Consider the following 26,277-nt stretch of genomic DNA (forward strand, 5'->3'; position numbering starts at 1 on the left):
CCTACAATAAACAAATTTGGCGAATCACCGACCTGTTGTGAGCTTTCCTCTAAAACAGGCACCTTGTGTTTTGGATATGGATATGGATATGGATATGGATATGGATATATATATATATATATATATATATATATATATATATATATATATATATATATATATATATATATATATATATATATATATATATATATATATATATATATATATATATATATATATATATATATATATATATATATATATATATTTTTATAGTCTTTTTCCAGAATTACCTTGTAAATGCAATGCGTGCATGAACATTTCTTATTTAACATATATAATCTCTTAACTCTTAAAACAATCCCTCAAAACGTTCATCCATTGGCCCTAGCCCATCACTTTGAGGCCTGGGATTGGTTCCTGTAATTGTTTAAGTGTGGTTTGTGGCTTAATGTATCTACTATTGCTGTGGGTGCTGGAGGAGACTGGAAGGGGTGCTCAGACAGGCAGAGCAGAGGTCCCCGTTTCGGCTGCTCATTTGCCAGGCTGTGCCTCTAATAATTGTGCCTGACTGTTCAATTTGTATTGCTTGGTTGTGTGGTCCTCTTTGGTGCACAACTGGGTAATAACCTGTGTATTACCAACATTCCTTGAACATGACAGGTCAACATATTTTTGGGGGATGCCTCATTTCAATTTCGTGTAAACTTATCAATGTTTCGCTGTATAACTTCTGTAGAATTGCGCCCGTAGTTGTGTTGCAAGTTGATTCTGTTGTACATTCTGCCCCCCCCCCCGATTTAAGTAGTTCTCCCCTCTCCATTGCTCTATCTGTTGGAGGTCTTTGGCTTTCCACTGCATGGCAATTGCTCTTTTAACTAAAAGCAACTCTAGGTCTGTGAACTTAGTCGCTGTCTTATTCTTCCTGGTTCAGGGAATCAGAGTCAACAGGGCTTTTCTGTTTCTGGGTTTGTGCGAATCCTGTTGTCTGTGGCGTGTTAAACTGCTTGTCTGACAGTCTCCCATTGTGATGCACATTTCAAAACATGTGCAACAGATTGGCATTCCAGCTGTTGCACCTGGGGCACTGCTCTGGTACTTCAGGGTACATCCCGTGGAGTAGGAGGGTTTTAGATAAGTACCGTGCAACATCTGGAATTGGAATTTAAATTTGCTTTGGGTATCACACAATTCTCACCATCTCTGCATCTGTGATTTCACACCCAAGGTCTGTGGATCATGTGTCTTTCAGTAACTGGAATGATGGGCACGTCCTGCTTATCATTGCCACTTAAAGTTGTGTCACAATTTTTTTCCCTCCCTCATCCCTATTCGGTATGTGTTTTACAGACTGACAAAAATATTTCAAAAGTCTCCATCATATAGGTCTTTCAGTGTACACACCCCTGCCTCCTCTTTGGTGTCCTAGAAAGGCCCCGCCCTGGTTTGATCCATATGAGCGCACTTCTTGCATAGATAGAATATGCTGTACAGGACAGTTGGATATTCAATTGCTAATGTAATCTAATTCCCTAGGATTTTGTGAGATGAGTTCCAGGGGGCCATCTTCAGATGTGTCCATCCCCATGAACTATTTTAAGCTATTGCATGTGTGCAGTATCTTTGGAGTTTTCCCTCTCCCCATGACTTATGCCTCCCCTGACCCACAACCCACAAATGCGTCTGCTCTGGGCCTATATACCTGCTATATTCTATTGTCCTGCTCTGTCGTCTCATATTTTGATTCAACAAGAACATTCACCTGGCTTCTCAAGATATTGATGCCCTGCCTTCGTACAGTGAGATAACGTGAGTCTCCTTTTGATCCCTGAGCATCTTAGCTGAGCAAGTCTACGGTCATCAGCTTGACCTAAGTGAGCAGATCAGGGTAATGATATTTATTTTCAACATTGGCCAAAGCCGTAGGTGTAATAACTTTGACTATCTCTGATGTGTCTTTTGCTTCTCTGGTTTCCCTTATCTACCATTTTGTAATACGAGGCTGTGTGTCCTTCCATTCACCTGTGGTTTGCTCTGCAGTGAGAATTCTTGCTTTCTGTCCCTATTGCGACTTGCAAGCCTTGGTTCTCTGAAAGCATTCAGTTTTCATGTTGTGGAACTCTGCCCATATATCCACCCATTCTCTGGCCACCCCTGCATCAGTAAATAAAGTAAAGGTCGGTGTCATCCAATATCTTGAGTTTGCCAGGAAATAGCAACATAAATTGCAGGTTCAGATAAGTAAGGGCACTTTTAACCTACTGGAAAGTGTTGCGCTGCTACTAAACAACTTCTGTGTAATCTGTGAACAGGAATAATTTGTATCCTTGTACTTCATAGGGTCCTAGGCTGTGTGGTAGCGGCAGTAGGAGGTTTAGTCTCAGTAGGACAGTAATTCGCTACAATTGAATACAAGCGTGCTTCTGGTGCTTACACTGGTACTTTATGTGCCATTACAATTGAAAAGAACTTAGACTGGATTTATGTTGCAGTGTGTGCGGTGAGCCATTCTTCCAGGTATAGCTCAATGCTTGGGCTATCTACTCTTTCTGGGAGGCCTACAATTCTTATGTTGTTTCTTCTGGAAAGTCCTTCCATGTCTTTGACTCTATATTGTATTTAGCTGACTTGCTCAAGGAGATCTGCTATTTGACCTCTTGCAGCACTGGTTTCACCTGTTACTACTTCCTCCACTTCCGTGACCCTGCCAGAGACTTTCTCCTGGTCTGCTCGGAGTACATTAAGTCTGTTGTGATACCATCAATTTTCGACTCTGCATTTCTGCATTTCCCTGGAAACTCTTACCGCTGCTAATAAGGCATCCAGCTTATTTTGGAGGGCCTAGTCACGTCCTCTTCCCTTTCAGTGTTTTACTTCTTTCTTATTTGTTATGTCTAATGGCTACTGTATGTGTGGCGCGGTCTACTGTTTGGCGAGTCAGACCAAGGTCTGCTGCTGCCACAGCAGTGCACCATTTCCGGGGGCCCATCAGTACAACGCAGCTGCCACAGACTTCAACACCACGCAACATACTGAGCCACCCCTGCTGCTGCAAAGCTCCCATTACGGGCATTTCTGGGGTCTCATTGTTGCAATAGAGGATTCTGTGTGGCATGGAGGCGAGAAGAGAGATTGAATTGTGATGTAGTCCAATATACAAGCATGCTGCAAACCTATCTTGTTCAGGATTCTATGTGGAGCGTAGGACATCCAGTACATAGCATCCAATTGCGCTCCTCATGCAAGCCTGGGGGCGGGAGGATGGCTTTTGGGTCCACCACTCCTCTTTTTGTTGCATGTGTCAGGTCTGTTGTCCCTCATCAGTCACCGGGCAATAGCATCAGGTCCCCCCAGGCTGCTCATCTGCTATAAATCACCACTGCAGGGTCTGAGGTGCATAAACGATGCCCACTACCAGCCTCTTCTATTGCTCAGGTGCTTCACTTTACAGAGTCCTGTGGACTGGGGCGTTTGGAGTTACTTAGATGAGTCTCTCCTGTCATGGTCAGACTTACGCGTGACTCACCTGTTACTCACCTCTGCCAGCAAACAAGTGGTCATTCAGGCCGGTGTGGTCCAAGGCAAATTCGGATAGGGTACCGCTGTGACTGAGGCAGGATTCCAACAGGCGGGACGGAGCCTTCAGCAAGTGTTCTTACTTTGCCATCTTGCCCACCAAGTCCCCTAACTCTTTAATGTTACGGTGGTCTCCATGAAGAAAAGAACCTGCCCCATATTTAACAGCTATAATGAGCTGATAACTCCTAATCCTTCATATCTGAATCCCCTCCAGCATCTATTTTTGAAACAACAACATAAGCCTGCTGAGCAGTAACGATGGAGATACATTTCAGTACTAATTTGCATACTTCCCAGAAGCTCGTAAGCTCCCCCCTCCCCCACCAAAACCACGTGTGACTCAATTTTAGGTCACAACTCCCGATGGCGAACCAACGCTCAGCACCAAGCAAGGCCTTTTTGTGCGGAAACCAAATTTGGGACACCTGCCCCTGCTAGAAACAGAACCGATAGTTTTTACTTAAAAACTGCTGAAAATCAATGTCTTGTTTAATGCACATACCCCTCATGCAAAACATAAGCAGTGCTTTGGCTGCTCTTCCGTTGCCATGGCAGCTAGAAGGTAAAGGAAACAAGCAGGATAATTATGGAGGTTGCTGTCTTTTCTGCTGGGTCAGCATGGTGTTTCCCTGATCTTACGGGCTCCAGCAAACAGGGAGCTTGCTGTGAGGGACGTGGGGCGACCTGGCCGCAAATTTTACTCGGAATAAACACGTCGGGAGCCTAATTCTCAAACTCGACACTTCTGCGATGCCAGAGAACTATATGGCGGCAAGTACATTGCAGGTACTTCGTATTATGCAGCCAAATGACGGCGTGCACTTCACAGAGGGTTTTCGGGAATGTCGTCATCCGACTGAGTAGGGTTTGCGGCTTAATTGGAAGTCTATACAGAATGCCAGGATTGACTGCGAGGTGCAAGGGTTCAATAAAGGGATTAATTGATGAGGGTTTATCGTTTTTAAATAAAAAGGATAATATTATATTTATATAAAAATTGGGAATTTGTGACACACCATGAAATAAGACAGGTAGCAATTAGAAGCAGTGCACTATCTGAAGGATCCGAGGCTAACGGCGAAGAGAATACTAGATACATGCAGCTAATAAAAGTCAGCTGAAAAAACAAGCGCAGGGCAAAACAGCAATTGGGAACACCACTTTGAGATTATGTGTTCAGTTTTGTTCTAATATATAACCTTTTTTATTCATATCTGATTTTTTTTCAATAGGTTTATCCAATTACTCCTACACCAGGATTGCATTGTGTGATAAGACTTTGCCTATTAGATTTCTTCAATAAACCACTTCGGTAGTGTTAATATGTCCGTTTTTTTTACTATAATCGTAGCCATAAATAATATGCGATTTTGCGGCTGTGGCAATTTCCGCATAAACATGGATCTGCTGCATCTGCCACCTAATCCAGCAAATGCTACATAATCTGCACATTTTAACAGAAAAAAAGTTGTCTCTAGCTTAAACTAGTCAAAAGTTACTAAAAACATGTCAAAACATGCTCCCACGCAGTGTAAGGCCCTTCACAAAGGTTGACTGGTCACCTTTCTGTTGCATATTGCTGTATTTGGGTGTTAAACTGCTACTAATGAGGCGAAACCTTTGCTCAAACAGTATTAACGTGTAGAAATGACAAAATCATAAAATATGCTTAGTTTGTTGCATAATTTGCCTTCTCTTGCCACATAATTTAGTCAACCCTTCCACATAATTTGATATTCCCCTGCTGCATAATTCCAGTGCCCCTGACTTAAATATTTCAGCAGTTGCAAAACAAGACAAGCACTTGACTATTAAATTGGAGGTAAGTTGTTGCTCAATACTAATATAGACAATCAGTGCTGCAGAAGTAAATTGCAGCCGTGTTTGTGGGTCCCTTTCATGCAGACAAAAAATATGTAAGCTAGGATACCTACGTTGCCTTATCACTATCGATTTTTCTAGATGGTACCTCTGAAATTTACATACGGGAAAACCTACAATTAAAAGATTCCAAAGGTCACTTATTGATTACAAAAGATATGCTCTTGAAAGACACTCTTTTAGGCAAGGAGAAAGGATAAATATTAGGAACAGGGTCAAAAACGTCCTCTTTCTTCCCAAATAAACCTGTGAATCCCTAAAAAGGCAAAGGATCATGCAAGCTACTGTCTGAAGGCTTGCTAGTCAAAGAGCAACCTTGAAAGAAGATCTAAGGATACAGGTAGCAGATGGGTTAAGAAGGTATAGAGGTGATGGCGAGCGAAACATCGGTCTCAGTACCATCCCAGGAGGTGGTATGCCACGTTGTGCAGATGCACCAGTGGGAAGGGGGCCTATGCCCTGCCTGCAGTGAAGCAGGCTCAAAGGTGGAGTACGTAGCAGGTACATTTGCAATAACAAATTATGAAAATGAATACAGTGAGTATGTACTTCCAGTCGAAATTGGCAGGTGCTGTAATGAAATTTCACAATTTGGAATATGTTCATCAAGGTACTTGTTGGTTATCAGGGTTTTCAAGGGGCGTCTACACCTGGCATTGTGTAAATTGTGGGACTCACCCAAGGGAGAAAGCCTGTATGGGGCAAACACTAGTATTTGTTGCCTCCACCTGTGAGCAGGGGAGGCTCCTCGATAATGGCGGAAGAGCGTCGCCCCACTTGTCAGAGTCAGTCATCAAAAAATAAAGTGATCATTTTGCGCTGACAGATTGACCGACCGACCGACCCGATCTCAGTGTAGAGCGAGCTACGGCTGGAACATGGTATGGGGAGGAGTGATTGGCACTATGAAGTTCGCATGTCGGTTTGGAAGGCCGTCTTAGGCTGGCCAAACAGACGTGCACTTAGGTTTCTCCAACCTAGTTGTGTTGCACAGCTGGGTTGGAAAAACACCACAGACTCCCAGGCACAGTCCAAGTGGCAAATCAGGCAGTTCAGACTAGTCCTGGTGCTGCTCTCATGGTAGTGAGAGCAGCGCCAGGATTGGACGGAGAGCCTGTGCACCAGTTACTGCCAGAAGGAGAGCTGGAGAAGAGCACCAAGGCGGCTGGTGTTGACAAGTACGTCTTACTTTGGTCAGGGTCACAACACAAACTTGACGAATTCTGCAAACATCTCAACTCCAACGACATGAACATGAGGTTCACTAGTGACTCCAGTACCTCCAGTATCACCTTTCTGGACGTCGAAATCTACATAAAGTCAAACACATTACACAGCCGGTTGCATAGAAAGGAAAAATCATGCAATGCTGATAGCTCGCACCTGTCCCATCAAATTCAAGCAATCCCCTACAGAGAATTCATCAGAGCTAGGAGGAATTGTAATGAGGAATCTGAGTTCCAGAAATGTTTGGCCAATATGAAACATAGATTCAAGGCTAGAGGCTACAGTACTCGCACCATCGGCACTGCTGAAAAGAGAATCAACAACATAAAGAGTCAGGAGACACTACACAATCAAAATAGAGTTACTGAACTGGACTAACCAGTCAGACTCATTACCAACTATAGTGATATGGGCCTAGCAATTTGGAGGAGCCTCCACAAACACTGGGGCGTTTAACTGGCAGACACTACTCTCAGAGAGGTCATCACCAGCAAACCTCAAATCACCTACAGACGAGGCAGAACACTTAGAACAAGACTCAGCCCTAGTGTACCAGGTCCCTGCACCAGCCCCTCATGGCTCACAGCCCACACTCTAGGGTTCTATAAATGCGGCTGCTGCGGGGTTTGCAGGCTAGCCCAACATGGTGTCAGAAACTTCACAGCAGCGAACAAGCAACAATACCAAGTCAAACATAAAGTCAACTGTAATACCAAATTCGTGGTATGCATTCTCGAATGTGCCTGCAAACGCTGGTACATTAGGAGCACAATCAGACCATTAAAAGAACGCATTGGAGAGCACATCAGAGCCCTACAACACCAGGACACCAGATATCCCATGGCAGTACACGCAGCCACCTGCCCCAACCAAGGCCCAAAGAAACGGATCTCCTTCTTCGGATTTGACACGGCAGCTGTCAACGCCAGGGGTGGCAACAGAGAACTAAGGCTCAGACGTTTGGAAGCCACATGGATCATGCGTCTACGGACGGTTCAACACGGACTAAATACGGACCATGAGCTACATTACTTTTTGGGTGAATGATCGCCCAACTGAGAACTTCATATTGACAATATACAGTACATTTCTTCTGGTCACTGCATGTGTAACTTGAACCATCAGCCACATCACATTTGGCTAAATAATGACCCAATTAGGAAATGCATGTTATCAACTCACAGTAATAAATAAATTGTCACTACATGTGTAACCCTCATGTTCTCTTCACCTGCCCAAAGCACTCGGGGGTTGTGGGATATTCCCAGTACTGTAGGTCCCCAGCGACCCCCCCAGTGGCCATACCTCTGGGCCCTACCCAGCCCTTGGCTAATGACATACCAAAAATTCTGGTTATTAGTCCCCTTGCGTCCCCCACCACATCACGCAGGAGACAAACCTCTTTAATGCACTAAGGTCCTCCTACACCTCGGGACCACTCACCCCAGGATGTTTCCTATCAACCCATGGGTACTTATCCCAGCTACCCCCGTTTTTCAGTGCTTTTCATAGCCACCACAGGTCTCCAATGCATGCACACCCAACCCGGCTGGGCGTCAGCTTTCGCTTACGCACACATTCCTGGTCCCTTTTGCTATTTATGTCCCTGGCTCGAGTGGTCTAGACTACTACAATAACGACACATGCATATTACCCACTATAATGATCAATAATCAGCCAATATGGCGGACACATACGTCTAGACCACGAGGTATGCCGGCGCGCTGTCTAGTTTACGGAAGTCGCGCCGTTATTTGAGCATACACTGATTTCCGCTTACTCCCGCAACCACGGAACCAGTGTCTAATGGCCTCCTCCCAGCCACCGGCAGGTAAGCTGCTTTTGACGCTGTCCTGCGTCACTTTACCTCTGCCCTTGCCTTACCCATTACACACTAACGGACCCCTTCCTCCCACTTCTTCCTTGTTCTCATCCAGACGCACCCGCCTTCTTGCACGACCAATTATCGTGGATGGCAACAATCCCGTTCTACTTGGGGTAAGATCCTCGCCACACGCTCTTCCTTCACCATACTCAGTTTCCCCGCTTTCTTTCACACACGCTTCTTCTGCTACAGCTCCTAATCCTCTGCCGCTACACGGTGCTCGAGCATTCCCGCCCCTCTGCCAGACACTGGATGGCCTCACATACCACTCCTGGGGTTAGTTCCCACACTTTCCATGCTGGCACCATCCGCCTCACCTGATTTGTCCTCCTCATTTTTTGATTCCATTATTTTCAGCCTACACACGTCCACCCACTGATTGGCGCAGCCACCTAAGCTCCTCCAATTTACCTTTACGGACTTCATGACAGTACACGCCCGGTAAGGAGTCGTCCCCACCCCGTCTTTTGCTGCGCCTTACACCTCAGTGGCCATTACTCTCATCCGTTTTTCCCTTCTTCCCGCAGCGGCCCACAACCCCGTGCCCGCATCATCCATCCTCGCGTGTCTACCACCCACCAAGGTGCCTCTACACCCTACCTCATCATTTGCCATCCAATCTATCACGTACCCCAGGCAGGGATGGAATTATCACCGGCTTTGTGGTAAGCATCCTTGACATTATGTCGATAGTGTCGTGGACCTTGGTCAGCGGACTCGATAATTCTCGCTTCGGTGCTTACTCTAATCAGGGGTTCCACTCGGCAACTCTGGGCATTAGCTTGCCTAATCTCCACAACGGCCCCACCAATTCCGGGGATGCCTGGCTCCACCTTGGGGACTCCCAGCAAGGGACCATCCCACAGGGAAAGCCAGGACGGGTTCCCCAGAGTTATACAGCGCCGGGACGCCCCGTTGCTGGGGCAGCTGTGCGCTTTACAAGTATACTACATTTACATTTACATTTAGTCCTTATTTCTGATCCCCCCCCCCACCTTGTGGCCTACACTCTGGGCTAACTCTTGTTTTTACTCCTGTTTTTCCTCTATGCAGGGACTTTCTTTCTCATTTCTTACAAACGCCTCACAGGTAATGACCCAACCATCTCCTAGGCTGTGTTCCTGGCGCATAGAGTCTCTGACCAAAGTCAGGATATCTTTAAACACAAACACTTTCGCCCCTTCTACTGCCTTCCTTCCATGATCCAGTCCTCTGTCTCCTCAGTCTCTTCCACCCTGGCACACTTTGCTGTACTACTACAAATTTACCGCCATATACAGTCGCTATGTCATCCGGCATTTACCAACCCTGGAATCACTTTATACATTATGTTTGACTCTCCCGGTTTTATGGTATGTATTTTTTGCCATTGCCGTCTGTATTTATCCATATTTATTTTTTGGGCATTTTATCTGTATTTATCCACATTTATTGTTGCCTTAAATTAAAAGACAATGCTGCAGCTAGTATTTTTCCACATTTATTTAAATTGACAATGCACACATACACTCGGTTGTTATTGGTCAACACAATACATTCACCTGAAAACTTTGCCATTTGCAGAATGTCCCAAATATGCTTACAAGTGCTATGACAAGCCATTTGTCTCAGAGCCTTGCAGTTTCTGTCATTGGCACAGATTGCCACATCCTCTCCCACACTGAACACTAAACAGCCCCACTGAGAGAAACTCACACTGCCTTCAGCTACAACCCAATCTTGCCCGCTATAAATACCTGGAAGCAACTCAATTCAAATTATGCACTAGACAAGAGTAATATGCTACCTGAATAAAAGTAATAACATTATGGAAAAAGCAAACACTCATATGGAATACAACTTGAAGCTTTTACACTCATTATTCAGAAATCAATGAGTGTTTTTACTTGAAAAGCTAAAGACATGAAAAGTAAAGTAGTGCTTACAGGCAAACTCTGTAAGGTGGCGCTAATGTGTTTGGGTGTGAATAAAACGAATCTGGCCACTTTGCAACCACTCTATCTTGTATTTAGTTATGTATTTATTGTTCGTATTTCAAAACCTTTTTTCTCCCCTCCCTGAGGCTGCATTTCAGAAAAAGACATTTGCAGCAAGAGTGTTTCCTCATTTTTTAGATCGATTTCACAGGGGAACGAATGACGGAAAGGAGAGGAAAGAACAGTCATGGTTTTCTGCAAGTCAGGAAGAGAGCATGGCGAGGCAACTCTCTGGCAGTGACGCAAAATGTACTAGTATTTTCCCGTTTTTCAATATAAATACAGACAAAGGAAAACATGTTTTCCGTCTGTATTTATATGTAAAAATCCGTTTAAACGGAAAACCGGGAGCCCTAAATATGTTCTAGTGGTTCTTTTCGGGCATGTACGTACCTTTACCGAATGAGCACATGACACCCACCATGTCACTCGTGCCCATGCGTGCCCACACTACTGAACCTTGTCACGCCACTCTCTGTACTATGTGTTTTTCCCCACGATTTATTCATGATGATCACACCATGAGAGCGGCACATGCACAAAAGTCACCTGTCACCACGCGCCTTTTTTGTTGTCACGCAAGCTTCACAGACACTTAGGGTGACCCCCCCCATGTTCCCATTTACATGTCAACGGCTAGATTTTCGAAATGTCCCCCAATTTTTCCCTCACCCCATGTTTTTGTATCCTCCCCAGCCCTGAAGAGTCACAGGACTACTCCTAGTGACAAAACAGGTGTCGGCTGGTTGTTTGTTTCAATTCAGTCATTGCTTCATTAAAATAACTCTCTAACATTATACTGGTGTCGACCGTTGCAATTGTGATCCAAACGAGACTCTCATACCATTGTTACAACCCCACCACGTGTGCCCTGGACTGTGTTTAATTTTCCAGTGTGGGTCCTTCGACTCACACACTTCCAGGGGTTATTGGGTAATTCCCCCAACCTAGCAGCACCGTACTTAGTCTGATCATTGTAGACAATACGTGAATAGGTCTGAGCGCCATTCTTCCTAATGTTACTAAAAACCCTAACCCGAGCTTTCACAGTCCAAGTGGCAAACCAGGCCACTCAGACTAATCCTGGCGCTGCTCTCATGCTAGTGAGAGCAGCGCCAGGATTGGGTGGAGAGCCTGCGCACCAGTTACTGCCAGGAGGAGAACTGGAGAAGAGCACCAAGGCGGCTGGTGTTGACAAGTATGTTACATTTCCCCCCCCCCCCTAATTCCAACCCCCCCTGACACGTTATCTATGTGGCAGGCACCACTACCTGTGAGGAGGCTAAAGTTAGCAGCAGCGGCTCCTCCGTTAAGGCGGAGGAGTGTCGCCCCACTGCTCTCTCAGCAGTGCAAACATGAAAAATAAAATGAAAATAAAACAATGTGATAATAATTCTTTTTTTCATCTTGAAAAGCAGAGACTAGGATGGGGTGGGGCCATCCTGACAGACAGCAGCAGGGAGGAGGAGTGGTGGGCACTGTAAGTTCGCATGTCAGTTTGGTCGGTTGCCTTAGGATGGCCAAACCAACATGCGCACTTAAGTTTCTCCAACTGAAGCTGTGTTGCACACCTGGGTGGAGGACAGGTGCAGTCTCCCAGGCCCTAACTGAGCGCCAAACTAGCCCGGTTAGACTAATCCCGGCGCTTCTCTCATGCTGGATAACAGTAATACCAGCATGAGAGCAGCATTTGGATTGTCGTAGGGGAGCTTGTGCACCAGCCCATGGAATGCCGGGAGTCGGCAGGAGCAGAAGAGCACGAGGCAGCAGCAAAAAGGTAAGTACTTTTATTTTGTTCTCGTTTTTTTCTCCCCCACGCTGCCCCACTACTATTCTTCAACAGCAGCAGCCACTAAAGGTTAGTAACATAGTGCAGTAAACAATAAAACAGGGCAGGCAATAAATACTTGGTTTCCGCCCATGTGTGCCCTTGATTTCACGGAGGTTGGACAAGGGGATGAATAAATATGGGGCCCTTGTACAAAATGTTAGTGTCCGTAAGGTATGATTGCACCGGAGCGTATGTTAGGTGTACCTCTGAGCTTATGGAAGGCTGAGAGGATTGAGAGGTACTGCTTAGTCACAAGCCAAGCAAAGAAGACACAGCTGTGGTGAGTCGAGGATCAAAGTAGCAGGCCAGAAAAGACTCAGTGAATGAATGGGAAATGGATCAAGGTGCAACTAGATGGAACCCAGCCACACCACTTCTGACACCATAATTTTGTGGAGCAACAGAGTATAACTGCTATTGAATAATTGCTCAAATATATCAGAACCATCACATTGCAGATTTTATGCAACATGTACAATGGAAGCGCTGGAAACTCAAAGGTTGAATCACTCTCGAAACACAAATAAAATGCATTAATTTGGAGTCACAACAGACATAAATAAACATGCACCATTTGCTCCTTTTTTGAGAACATCGTTTAAGGGTTAACCTGCAAAATCAAACAACCAGGTCTCGAAAAAGATTAATGTTCAACTTTCTTTGCAGACAGTGAGCTGGATACACGCAGGTGTCTATCTTTTTGATCGCAAAACTCAGTGGATAGTGATGAATGCATGAAGCATCGGATTATAAAAGTATGGAATCACTAATTTTTACAAAATAATTCATACACAAGTAGTGGACATTTACATTGGTAAAGACAGGCCGTAGATACGTGGGATGGATTGGAGTGGGATGGGGTAGATTGTAGTGGGGGTAGATAGGAGTGGGGTGAACAGGAGTGGGATGGGGTGGGGTAGGTTTGGGTGGATTCGGGTAGATAAGAGTAGATTTGGATAGATTGTGGTAGACAGGAGTTCAGTAGATTGGGGTAGAGTGGAGTGAGGTAGATTGGAATGGGGTAGATTGGAAAAGAGTGAAGTGGGATGAATTGGGGTGGAGTGGGACAGATTGAAGTGGAGTGGGGTACTTGGAGTAGGCTAAAATGGGTGAATTAGAGTTGGGTAGGATGGAATGGAGTGGGCTAGATTGGAGTGGAGAGGGGTAGATTGGGATAGAGTGTAGTGCGGTAGACTGGGGTAGATTGGAGTGGCATAGTTTGAAGTGGGGTATACTGGAGTAGTGCAGGTTGGAGGGGGCTGGAGTGAAGTGGGTTTAGTGGAGTGCAGTATATTGAAGTGAAGTAGATTACTGTGGAATAGATTGGGCTAGACTGGAGTGGGGTAGATTGATGTGGAGTGGATTAGATTGGAGTAGCGTTTGGTTGCTTGGAGTGATGTAGACTGGAATGAAGTGGGGTAGAGTGGAGATGGATAGATTGGAGTGGAGAAGAGTGGAGTAGATTGGGGGAGATTGGAGTAGGGTAAACCTGGAGTGGGGAGATTGGGGTAGAGTGAAGTAAGGTAGATTGGAGTGGAGTACAGTGGGGATAGATTAGGGCAGAGTGGGGTACACTGGAGTGGAGTAGATGGGAAGGATTAGAGTATGGTATATTGTAATGGTAGATTGTAGTGGAGTGGGGTAGATTGTAGTGAAGTGGACTGGGGTATATTGGAGTGGAGTGGGGTAGATTGGGTTGGGGTAGATTGGAGTGGGGTAGAATGGAGTGGAGGGGCGTAGAGTTGGAGGGGTGTGGAGTGGGGTGGGGAGTCGTGCGATATAGTGTTTTACAATTGAGTGGCATGGCATAGAGTGGAGCAGAGTGTTTAGAGTGGAGTGGTGTAGAGTGTGGTAGAGAGGAGTAGTGTAAAGTTGATAGACATTGTGTGGAGTATGCATGATGTGATAGCTTACTGCCATTACAGACAACACATTTCCAATTGAAAATGGCCGTTACATTTGCACAGATATACAGTTTTATGGCACACAAATGATAATGTGTGGAAATGTCATCACTACGTGTATTGGTTTGTTTTGATCATATTAAAATATTTGTTACCAGGAGAGATCCAGAGTGCCGTCATGCAAGATAGCCGTACCTAAGGGCGGCTTTGGCATACCAGGAACAAAGATCCACCATCATCCTGCCTCACTCACCCCTATTGGCCGTTATGGCCAGGGCTATGGAACTCTTGTCTACTCGAGACTGAGTGGGAACTCCGGGGAGGTGCCTCGGCATCTCTGGATCCCAGACCTGTGGCTCCCACGGCCTGTGTGCTGCTGGGTGGCATGGCCTCTACAGCGGCCCGTGCCCTAACACGTCGTGTGATTATCCGGAGGTGCTGGGGGCCCCCGGTTAGGAACAAGTGGCGAGGTGCCTGGAGCCATGCCGCCCTTGCCTTTCAGGTCTGTTTAGGGCTTGCAGGTGCCTCTGAGTTGCCATTGTGGCTCACTTGGCCACCCTTTGAGCTGGGCGCTGTGGTACCTGCAGCCTGGTGACTGTAGGGACGTGTGGCACCAGGACTGGAGGCCCATGCCCCATTCCTTTGGTACAAAGGGGGGTGGTGATGGACGGAGCATCTGAACCAATCAAACACTCACACCCAGTCAAAAGATATGGGTTTAATCCATCATCGTTCTTTAGCCCACTCTGCCACCCCAGTTCAGACATGGCCATATGCAAATCAGTCTGACCCTGTGCCTCATGGGAACAGTCCAGCCCGATCTGCCAAGCCATGCCTTTCCTGGACCGTGAAACAAGCTTCCTAGGACCGGTTTCTGGGATTTCAGCCGTCTTCAGCCAGGCCTGCTTGAATCCAGTGACAAAGTGAGCAAGGGACTCACGTCTGAGCAGACCCTTCCTTTGGTGGCACCGTTACCCTTGCTATTTGAACCTTGTCTGTAACCTGCAGTGGCACGGAGAGTATAATTAGCACTATTGGGCAGGCCTTCAGCTGAAAGAGAGGTCGGTGGGACTTGCGAGGCAGCCGGCCCAGCGGGTGCAGGTTGTTTACAACCTATAGCCAGAAAGACTGGCCTGTCTGTGGGGGAGGGGCTTGCAGCCCAGTGCGGGGCATATGTTAGGACCCCTCCTCTTTGCCCTCCATCAATACTTGCACAGATCTCCAGGGTGCTCTCTGACTTTCTCGGGCGATATGCGACCTGTGGTGGTCGACTTGCTACCTTGAGAGTCAATAGCATTGGACCGGCTGCCCCATATTAAGTGAGAACAATAGCAACAAACCTTGGCATTTAATTCCTGGTGGGGGTCCCAAGCTGCAGACTGTTCTTGGGGGCTAATTACCTGTGAGTTGTGGATAAGGGAGACTGCCTATGTTTCACGTCAAGTTATAGCAGCTAAACTGAAACGCAACCGTCCCGGGCTGGCCTGCATGAGTGTTGGGGCTGCCTGCCATTGAGATCTGGCTCTGAGGGAAGCTGCTGCTGTGTGAGTCTGGTAAGGATACCTCCTTCTGAGAAGGTTGGGTCTCCTCATGCCCCTCTATCATATTCTCACATGTGGAGGAAAGACGGGACCTGGTTTTGAACAGCTCTGTTTCTAACACTCCAACCCTAGTGGCTAACACATCTACTTACTCAACGCAATCTAACGCCTTGTGGTGCCTGTCTAGCCCCGGATCCTTAGGCACCATGGGCAAATCCGAGGGTCGACAATCTAAACTGCATTTTGATAATCGCCGGAACCCCAAGAGGCGGCGGGTCTCTCTCAGACAGCCCCCTTGAAATGGCGGGCATTCAAGCACTCCTACTGAGGATGCAAAAGAGCCTGACTTCTATTGAAAACAAAATGGATTACATGAGTGCCAGGGTAGATGCCATCACCCTTAAACTTGAAAAGCATGATGGTCGACTTCAGGAGGCAGAAAAACACCCATCAGTGGTGCCCATGCGCTTTGACCACCTTTACTGATAAACTAAATCTGTGCATAGCAGTAGGGTGTCGTCACAGTGGGTTAGTGACGGATGACACACTATGGTAACTAAGCACAGATTTTTAGCTTTGGTGTTTTTAAGCCACGCCCATAATTACACTGGCAACGCCCCTTTGGGAGACCCTCCAGTTTTTTCATCCCACTTAAAGCCCTGTGCATGGCTAAACACTTATAAGGTCCAAAAGGCGAGACCTATTGGCTATGCCAATGCTTGTTACATTAGAGCGTTATACAGGTTACTGTTTCAGCATGACTATTAAAACAATCTGCAGCATTACTTTTATGATGAAACATGAGCGCTCTGAAGTAGCTTTTTAGCGGCCTAAACACTATAGGAAGAGGTTATACATAGGGCTCGAGTCGGGGTACCACGCGGGTGGAAGGCGTCCCCCCACTTATTTTAACGGGAGCTCGAGGGGAGGCAATGAGGCCGTTAAGTGAAGCCACCTTTTGTGACGTCACTTCCGGTCATGAGGTCAGCGTCCCCCCCACTTCTTTTTTAGGACTTGTGCCCTGGTTATACATTATAACCGGGATGCCATTGAACCTCACTTTCACTGAGACTCCCAGGGCCCCCATTCCTGCGACGCCTCCTCCAGTCATTCTTTGGTCACTTGGACAAGCTGTCTCCGCAGCTGCCGAACTATGAATATACTCAAGGCTAATGGGACAGTGACCCGGAAGTTATTCTAGAAAGCGATATCTGTAGGAAGCGTTGGATGTATCAGGGCATGATCGCTAGAGGAAGGTGATGCGCGTTGGCAGCAAAAGCGGAGAGCTATTTGTGGCCTGTCCCTTTTCTATTTATAATCCCAGTCTTGTAATCCGTGCTCAGACGCCTTCTTCCTTCGGTTCTCCTTCCGAGGACGTGCTTTGCATGAATGGGAGTTAAAAGTACCAGGGCAAAGTCAATTATCCTTGGCAGGGCTCGCGGATAAAGTGCGCCCGGTGGGCAGGGAGCCCAATCCTGCTCTGGTGACCTTTCAAATGAACTGTTTGGATTTCATTGGATTAATACGCGCCTAAAATAATTAGGGAGGCGGATCTGCCCGTCAGGAGAGATTTAGATCCCCTGAGTAATTTAATGCTGTTGGCTCTAAAAGATTGGTAGGGCTGGGACAGCATCACTATCAACCGATCTGACATGAGGGTAGCTTGCCCAATCCCTGCAGGCATTTTAATACATAATTGCTGAAACGATTTACAACACTCTCTGGAATTCCCTTTATGTATCATATCCTAACTGTGCGATCAGTGTCATCTTTCCTAGGCTTGTTATTCCCAAGAAGCCAAGGCATTCCTTCTCCGGGTTCTCCTCAGACGAATGACAGACAGTAAATGCTTAGATGATGGTTAAGTCCTTAACTCTTGTCTCTAAAATATTCAAGCAAAGTTGTAACCTAGCAGCGTGCCCAGATAACTGGATGCCCTCCCCAGGACACAATTCCTGCTTCTCATAAAGATATTCAGCCAGCAAACAGAAAATTCCCTCATATAAAGAAGCTAATTATTAGTTAATTACTTTATCAGTACACACGTTGAGATCCACCTCCCAAAAGCAGATTTAGATTTTTGTTTCACAACACGATGCCAGTTGCTATCAAGGCTCAGCCTTTTGAGCTGGGTGCATTGGCAGTGGCCAGGCTTCCACCTAATTTTTAGGTCGAGTTTACAAGGCAGCAAAGATCTGTGGTTGCGAATGACATATTGTTGAGGCTTATATGGAACATAGAGAGGATTGATGCCCGCCATCTACTTACCATTGGCTGGCTTTAACGTCACTCACATTTGGCTGCTTCTTATTCAGTGGGTAGCCCTGTTCAGCTTCTGTCTTTCCCTTTTTTACTGAAGCACAGCCAATTTTTTGTGTCCTTCCACTGCTCACTTTTATGGAACTATTTTTTCTTTGTGTTCCAGCAACCCCTCAGAGTCCATGCGTTTCTTACTCTTTCCAGTGTGCTTTTTCCCTTTCTTAAGCCCCACTCTCCGTTTTGCTCTGCCCAGGCTTATTTACAGTGACTAGAGTCAGCCGATGCTCAGATAGCAACCTGGGCGCAAAGAAATTTGCCACCCTCACGGCTGCTCGTGAATAAAACGATGCAGCAGGTGGCCCTTTTCACAGGTCAGTCCCTGGCTGGCTACATTCAAAGTTGTGACATGCCTCTGAAAACAAACATCTTTGCCCTCACCGGCTCATCTGAATCACCCATAGCTGAGCTACGGCAGGCTACTGCCTAGTTGTTTGTAGGGATGAGGAGGGTGTATTGATGGGTGGTAGCAAGGGGTGAGAGGTAGATGGGAGAATAAGGAAGGGAGCTGATAGGGTGTTTAAAAGTTCAAGTTCAAAAATTTGTATAGCGTGCTACTCACCCAGAGGGTCTCAAGGCGCTTGAGGGAGGGGGGTACTTTACTTATCGAATATCCAAGTTTTTAGTTGCTTTCTGAAGGAGAGGTGGTTCTGTGTAAGGCGGAGGTGGGTGGGGAGAGAATTCCAGGTTTTGGCGGCTAAGTAGGAGAAGGATCTTCCCCCCATGGTGGATCTATGGATGCGCGGAATTGCGGCGAGGGCTTGATTGGACGATCGTAGTTGGCGGGTGGGGGTGTAAAAGGACAGGCGCGTGTTGAGGCATTCGGGTCCTAGGTCGTAGAGGGCTTTGTGTGCGTGGGTGAGGAGACAGAACGTTATTCTCTTGTAGACGGGGAGCCAGTGGAGGTCTTTCAGGTGACCGGAAATGTGAGCTTGGCGGGGGATATCTAGTATGAGTCTGGCTGAGGCGTTTTGGATGCTTTGGAGTTTTTTCTGTAGTTTGGCTGTGGTTCCGGCGTAAAGGGTGTTTCCGTAATCCAGTCTGCTTGTGACCAGTGCGTGGGTGACCGTTTTTCTTGTTTCGGTTGGGATCCAACAGAAGATTCTTTTGAGCATGCGTAGGATGTTGAAGCATGATGATGAGACGGCGTTGACTTGTCTGGTCATCGAGAGGGAGGAGTCCAGGATGAAGCCTAGGTTACGTGCGTGGTCCGTTGGTATGGGTGCGGTTCCCAGGGCCGGTGGCCACCATGAGTCGTCCCAAGCAGAGGGCGATGAGCCTAAGATGAGGACTTCCGTTTTTCCCGAGTTCAGTTTTAAACGGCTATTTTTCATCCACTCGGCTACATCTTTCATTCCTTCGTGTAAGTTGGTTTTGGCGGTGTTTGGGTCTTTGGTGAGGGAGAGGATCAGCTGGGTGTCGTCTGCGTAGGAGATGATGTTGAGGTTGTGTTGGCGCGCGATGGATGCGAGGGGACTCATGTATACGTTGAAGAGGGTGGGACTGAGTGATGATCCTTGTGGTACGCCGCAGATGACTTCGGTGGCCTCTGATCTAAAAGGGGGGAGGCGGACTCTCTGGGTTCTTCCGGTGAGGAATGAGATGATCCAGTCCAATGCTTTTCCTTGTATTCCGACATTGCTGAGGCGTTGTATGAGGGTGCTATGACAGACTGTGTCGAAGGCTGCGGAGAGGTCAAGTAGGATGAGGGCAACTGTTTCTCCATTGTCCAGTAATGTTCGAATGTCGTCTGTTGCTGCGATGAGGGCGGTTTCGGTGCTGTGTTTGGCTCGGAAGCCGGACTGTGAGGGGTCGAGAGATTTGTTGGATTCGAGGAAGGCGGCGAGCTGACTGTTGATGGCTTTCTCAATGACTTTGGCAGGGAATGGGAGGAGCGAGATGGGGCGGTAGTTCTTAAGTTCAGTGGGGTCTGCTGTGGGTTTCTTCAGAAGGGCGCTGAGTTCGGTATGTTTCCAGCTTTCCGGGAAGGTAGCGGAGTTGAGGGAGCAGTTGATGACGTCTCGGAGATGGGGTGCGATAATGGAGTCTGCTTTGTTGAAAATGTGGTGGGGACATGGGTCGGTTGGCGATCCTGAGTGGATGGAGTTCATCAGGCGGATGGTGTCTTCAGTGGTGATTGCGTTCCAGGCGCAAAGGTTGTTAGAGGGGGGTTTTGGTTCGGAGGTGGGTGGAGTGGACTGGTCTCCGGACTGGTTTTCAAAGCTGTTATGTATGTCGGCGATTTTGTTGTGGAAAAATGAGGCTAGGGAGTCGCAGAGGTCTTGGGAGGGAGTGATGTCGTTGGTGCCGGCGGTGGGGTTGGTAAATTCTTTGACGATGTTGAATAGTTCCTTGCTGTTGTGGGCGTTGTTGTCAAGTCGATCCTTGAATGCTGATTTCTTGGTGGATCGGATCAGTTGGTGGTGTTTGCGGGTGGCGTTCTTGAAGGTGGTCAGGTTGTCAGTGGTAGGGTTTTTTCTCCAGGCTTTCTCGAGGGTGCGACAGAACTTCTTGGATTTCTTAAGGTCATCGTTGAACCAGGGGGCTTTTTTGCTACCTTGCTTGATTTGATGGTTTTTCAAGGGTGCTAGTTCGTCGGCGCTGTGGGTGATCCATTGTGTGAGGTTGGTGGCTGCTTCGTTTGGGTCCGATGGTTTGGCAGGAGGGTTTTGGTGAAGCGATGTGAAGAGCTGGTCAGTGGTAATTTTGTTCCAGTTTCTTCGGGGAATTGGTTGTGGGAGGTTGTGGGTCGTGGTCTTTTTGTAGTTGAAGTGAACGCAGCTGTGGTCCGTCCAATGGAGAGCTGTGGTGTGGTTGAAGGAGATGTGTTTGCTGGAGGTGAAGATTGGGTCGAGCGTGTGACCGGCATAGTGGGTGGGGGTGTCAAAAAGTTGTTCGAGTCCGAGGTTGGCCAGGTTGTCCAGAAGGGTGGTGGTGTTGCTGTCGTTTTTCTTTTCCAGGTGGAAGTTGAGGTCTCCCAGTAGAATGTAGTCCTCGGAGGGGAGGGCGTGTGGGCTGATGAAGTCAGTGATGTCTTCGCTGAATTGTGTGCGGGGTCCTGGTGGCCTGTAGATGAGGGTGCCTCTGAGTGTGGTCTTGGGGTCGGTGTGGATCTGGAAGTGAAGGTGTTCGGCGGTAGCGAGGTTATCGTCTGAACTGGACGTGATGCGGATGGTGTTCTTATGGACGATGGCGATGCCTCCTCCTGTTTGGTTGGTGCGGTCCTTTCGGATGATCTTGTAGCCGTCCGGGATGGCTATGGCGATGTCGGGAGCTGATGAGGTGTTCATCCAGGTTTCTTTAAGGAAGGCGACGTCCGGCGATGTAGTGTTGAGTAGGTTCCAAAGGTCAATGGCGTGTCTGTGGACCGAACGGGTGTTGAGCAGAATGCATTTCAGGTGGTTAGTGTCGGAGCTCTGATTGGAGTTAGTGGATTTGGTGTGGGTCCTGATGCAGTCGAACTTGCAGGAGCGGCAGGTGAAGGGTCCATGGGTGTGACCTGGGGCGGCTTGGTAGCAGTTTGGGAGTCGGCCGGGGTTAAGTGCTGCGAGGGTTGCGGCGTCGTACGTTATGCGGGTGGAGTGGATTTTGCGGGGACCAGGGGGTCTGGCGCTGGGCGCGGTCCAGGCACGGACAGGCGTAGACGGGCTTACCATTGGCACACCTTCGGCGCGCATGGGGCGCGTCCGCTGCGTGTGAACGCTGCGCGCAAAAGCATCTGTCATAAGTGGATAGTGGAGGGGGGAGCGGAGAGGGAGGAGCAGCTGGGAGGCGGGTTGCGGGGTGGAGAGCCGGGCTGGGAGGCACAACAACAAACAACAAAATGGCAGCAAGCCCAAAAGCGAAACAGGACGAGATTGGGGCACCACCTGAAATCGCTATTAAATGGGCAGTGGCACCGGCACAATCAGGCACAAATAGTTAAAGCAGGCAAAGCGAGCAGTGCACAGTTGCAAAATAAATGCAGAGCAGTCTACCAGTATAGCGCTACGATGTCGATATCATCAGGCACAATAATTAATTACAGTAAGCTGAGCGAGCAGTGCGCAATTCAAATTAATGGCAATGATCAATCTGGCAGAAGCGCTACGATACCACTTAATTCAGCAGGGAGCAGCGTGAGGAGCGACCGCTTCTGAGCTAGGCTGGACGGTCACAGCGTTTGGACTATCGGGTAGGGCCTTAACTTTAGTGGGAGGGAGGAGCAGCTGGGAGGCGGGAGCGGGGTGGAGAGCCGGGCTGGGAGGCATAACAACAAACAACAAAATGGCAGCAAGCCCAAAAGCGAAACAGGACGAGATTGGGGCACCACCTGAAATCGCTATTAAATGGGCAGTGGCACCGGCACAATCAGGCACAAATAGTTAAAGCAGGCAAAGCGAGCAGTGCACAGTTGCAAAATAAATGCAGAGCAGTCTACCAGTATAGCGCTACGATGTCGATATCATCAGGCACAATAATTAATTACAGTAAGCAGAGCGAGCAGTGCGCAATTCGAATTAATGGCAATGATCAATCTGGCAGAAGCGCTACGATACCACTTAATTCAGCAGGGAGCAGCGTGAGGAGCGACCGCTTCTGAGCTAGGCAGGACGGTCACAGCGTTTGGACTATCGGGTAGAGCCTTAACTTTAGTGGGAGGGAGGAGCAGCTGGGAGGCGGGAGCGGGGTGGAGAGCTGGGCTGGGAGGCACAACAACAAACAACAAAATGGCAGCAAGCCCAAAAGCGAAACAGGACGAGATTGGGGCATCACCTGAAATCGCTATTAAATGGGCAGTGGCACCGGCACAATCAGGCACAAATAGTTAAAGCAGGCAAAGCGAGCAGTGCACATTTGCAAAATAAATGCAGAGCAGTCTACCAGTATAGCGCTACGATGTCGATATCATCAGGCACAATAATTAATTACAGTAAGTAGAGCGAGCAGTGCGCAATTCGAATTAATGGCAATGATCAATCTGGCAGAAGCGCTACGATACCACTTAATTCAGCAGGGAGCAGCGTGAGGAGCGACCGCTTCTGAGCTAGGCAGGACGGTCACCAAAACACCAACCATGGCACTTTAAAAATGATTAGGAGCGCTTTAAACTCAATCACTGGAGCCAATGTAGAGGTCATTGCTGTTTACAGGACCCCAATGCAGAGTGGTTCTCGAGTTCCTCTGAAGACTGGCACCCCGTGCTCAGCCCGCCCATTCAAAACTCTGGCCCTTTGGAGAGGTTTCGAGGTGGTTCCTTGTATTTTAAGGAAGAAAGTACCCGGGCCCTCAAGAAGAGGAGGGGCGCAGCAGAAGCAAACTTATTTTCCATGCTCCACATTTTAAGGGTCCTAGGCTCCATGCTGCAACAATTATTTACAAATTTTATAACAACTATCATATTTATTAATGACGAGGCTGCTAACACAGCTAATACCACCAGAGGCACCAGATTCCGGATCTGCTATGTACTCACTTTCCTTCCAGGATGGTTTTAACAATTAGAAACAGGACCTTGTTTTATGAAGGGCATGCTTCAGTTTGTTGACCTCGGCCACTCAAAAACTTCTGACATGTCTAAAAGTACCACATTACTAAACAAGTAAGCTGTCTATAGTCAGACTTAAAAAGGGTATTGCAATATGATGCAGAGATGTCTGACTTTGTCAAGGCGTTGAGTCTTAGGGCTAGATGTATGACTATGACAATTTCCGAGTCGTAAATTGCGCTCGATTGCGAGTCGCAAAATGCCATGTACAACAGTGTCTCAGACACGGTTTGCAATTCCCAATGGGGTTGCAAATTGCATGCCTCATGAATATTCATGAGGCACTTGCAATTTACGACCCCATTGGGAATGGCTGGCCCTCCCAGGGATGGTGACCTGCTTGGCTCAGCAGACCTCCATGTCTGGGACTGCTTTTAAATGAAGCAGTTTTTTTGTTAATGCAGCCCGTTTTCTTTAAAAACAAAATGAAACGTTTTCATTTAATTTTTTAAGGGCAGGTCCCTGGGACCACGGCCTGCCCATACAAAATATGTTCCCCTGCATTCACAAAGGTGAAGGGGTCCCCTGGGGACCCCTTACCTTTTGCGAGTGCTTTACCACCCTTCTGAGAAGGCTGGTAAACTGCGACAGTTTTGCGACCGCAATTGCGGTTGCAAAACAGTGATACATAGGGCTCAGACTCGCTATTAGGAAGGGACGCCCTCGGAACGCCCCTTCCTAATAGCGAGTCGCTAATCCTAGTTAGCCAGTCGCAAATAAATTGCGACTTGCTAAATAGGACTAATACATGGCACTTTTGTATTTGCATGCGCAAACGGGTCGCCAATCTGTTTGCACATGCAAAATAGGGTCGTACATCTGGCCCTTTTTGTAGCAGTTCTCTTTTGATCTATAACTTCTCTGTGGATTGAAATATTATAATTTTCAAGTCAGACTATTAATTTGATTCAAAGGCAAATCAAGCCTCAAGTCACAGGGGCCTGCTATGTACACAGGCCCAGCCTTTGACATGGGTCAATGAGCGACCAGCAAGGGCACCCTGCACAATGTAGTGTCACTGTCTTGTCAAGTAAATGGGCCAAGTTTGGAAGTGGTCTCCTGTATAAACCAGATACTTAGTGCAAAAGTTCCCCTATGCATAGGAGCAACCCTTCCTCAGACAGCGCCCCCAGCAAAACTAAATTTGGCACCCCTTCTGATCCACCTCTCCATCCCTTACCCACCTGGTCACTACTATTGGTAATGCTGGTGGAACGCCCTTTTGGGCTCACAAGTCTTGTCAAGCTGAATATCTTGAAGCAGTGACCAGCCTGTGAAGACACATTTGCCCCTTGTTCGCTGACCTGAATCACAAATTCAGTTGCTAAACTGGAGGTGATAATCCTTAGGAGGGAAAAGGGTGAGGGAAGTGGGAGTGGAGATAAAGGGAATCAGAAGGAGGGTAAGGAAGGTAAAGAAAACACTATTTTCTAGACAGTCAGGAGCAGGTAATGAACAGAACCGGCATCCAGAAATAAAGCATTATACAATGCAGCTTGCAAGGTCAGCTATGTGTGCGCCCCTCTAAACCTAGGTGCCCTGGGCAAGGGCCCAGCTCGCTATTGCCAAAAGCCCCGACAGTGACAAAGCACATCTCAAAATTAGTCTCCTGACATCTACTCCTGGTAATGCAAAAATACTTACCATCCTACTGTGCTAGGGAGGGTAACATCTGCCCTGACTTGTGAATGCAGCCCAGTCTCTTAAGGTGTCTGTTGCATATCTCTCTTACTGTTTACAGAGCCGTTTGGGCGTATCCTTCCACCTCCACCCTAGTGCTTCAATTGAACTGCCTGAAGGACTCGCTCCCCAGTGTGACTCTCTCAGTCCACTGCTGCGGGCTTCCTCCCATTTGTCTCGCTTTCTTCCTTCCTGCCCCTCTCCCACCTCTGTACACTCTTTGTTACCCTCGTCCAAGACCCTTTCCTATCTCCCTTTCACCAATTCATTCTTCCTCTTTGCACTCCTCTTTCACCTCAACATCGCCCTTTTGTATCTCGTGCCCATCCTTCCTTCTCCCCTGCTCTCTGTTGTATATTTATACTTTCTTCAATATGGCTACTTGGTGTCTGTAGTCCTTTCTTAGTGTTTCTATCTTCTAACCTAAGAGTGTTCTATCTGTGATGTGAAGATTCCAGCCTTGGCAGTTGATGGTCTGGTCAGCTGTGAGGTTTACTGCTCTGCTGTCTTATCCTATGTAACTTAATAAACCTATCTTAATAACCTGAAGACGTGTTTTGCTGCCTACATAACTTATTTACAACATTTTGGCGATGAGGATGGGATTACACTCTCCCCACCATACTCTTGTATCCCTCTCCACTGTGTGCCCTGCCGGCCCTTGCCTCTCTGGGGATGCTTAAAAATGCTGCTGGGATAGGGTATTTTTTATAGAAACAAAACGCCGGCTATACTAAAGGCACCCTTGCTTCCAGTAACGTCCTCTTAAGATCTCATTTAGCTGACCATTGTTGAAATACTACTTGTGAACCATGCCAAAAACCTACAGTGGGCTCATTGCTTATCACTGGTTTGCTTTCTTGCAACTAACATTTCTTTGCTTCTTACCCAATTGCTTTCCTTCCTTTGCTTGTGTTTGTCCCGACCAGAGCATAACTTTACCATTCT

The 26,277-nt window shown here is 47.4% G+C and overlaps 1 long non-coding RNA gene across 4 annotated transcripts in view; it reads right to left on the reverse strand.

Moving 5' to 3' along the window:
• Positions 1 to 26,277, reverse strand: part of LOC144781288 (uncharacterized) — a 451,961-nt gene that overhangs the window by 324,196 nt on the left and 101,488 nt on the right. The window lies entirely within an intron of this gene.

The sequence above is a fragment of the Lissotriton helveticus genome, chromosome 9 (assembly GCF_964261635.1).
Source record: "Lissotriton helveticus chromosome 9, aLisHel1.1, whole genome shotgun sequence".
Taxonomy (NCBI): domain Eukaryota; kingdom Metazoa; phylum Chordata; class Amphibia; order Caudata; family Salamandridae; genus Lissotriton; species Lissotriton helveticus.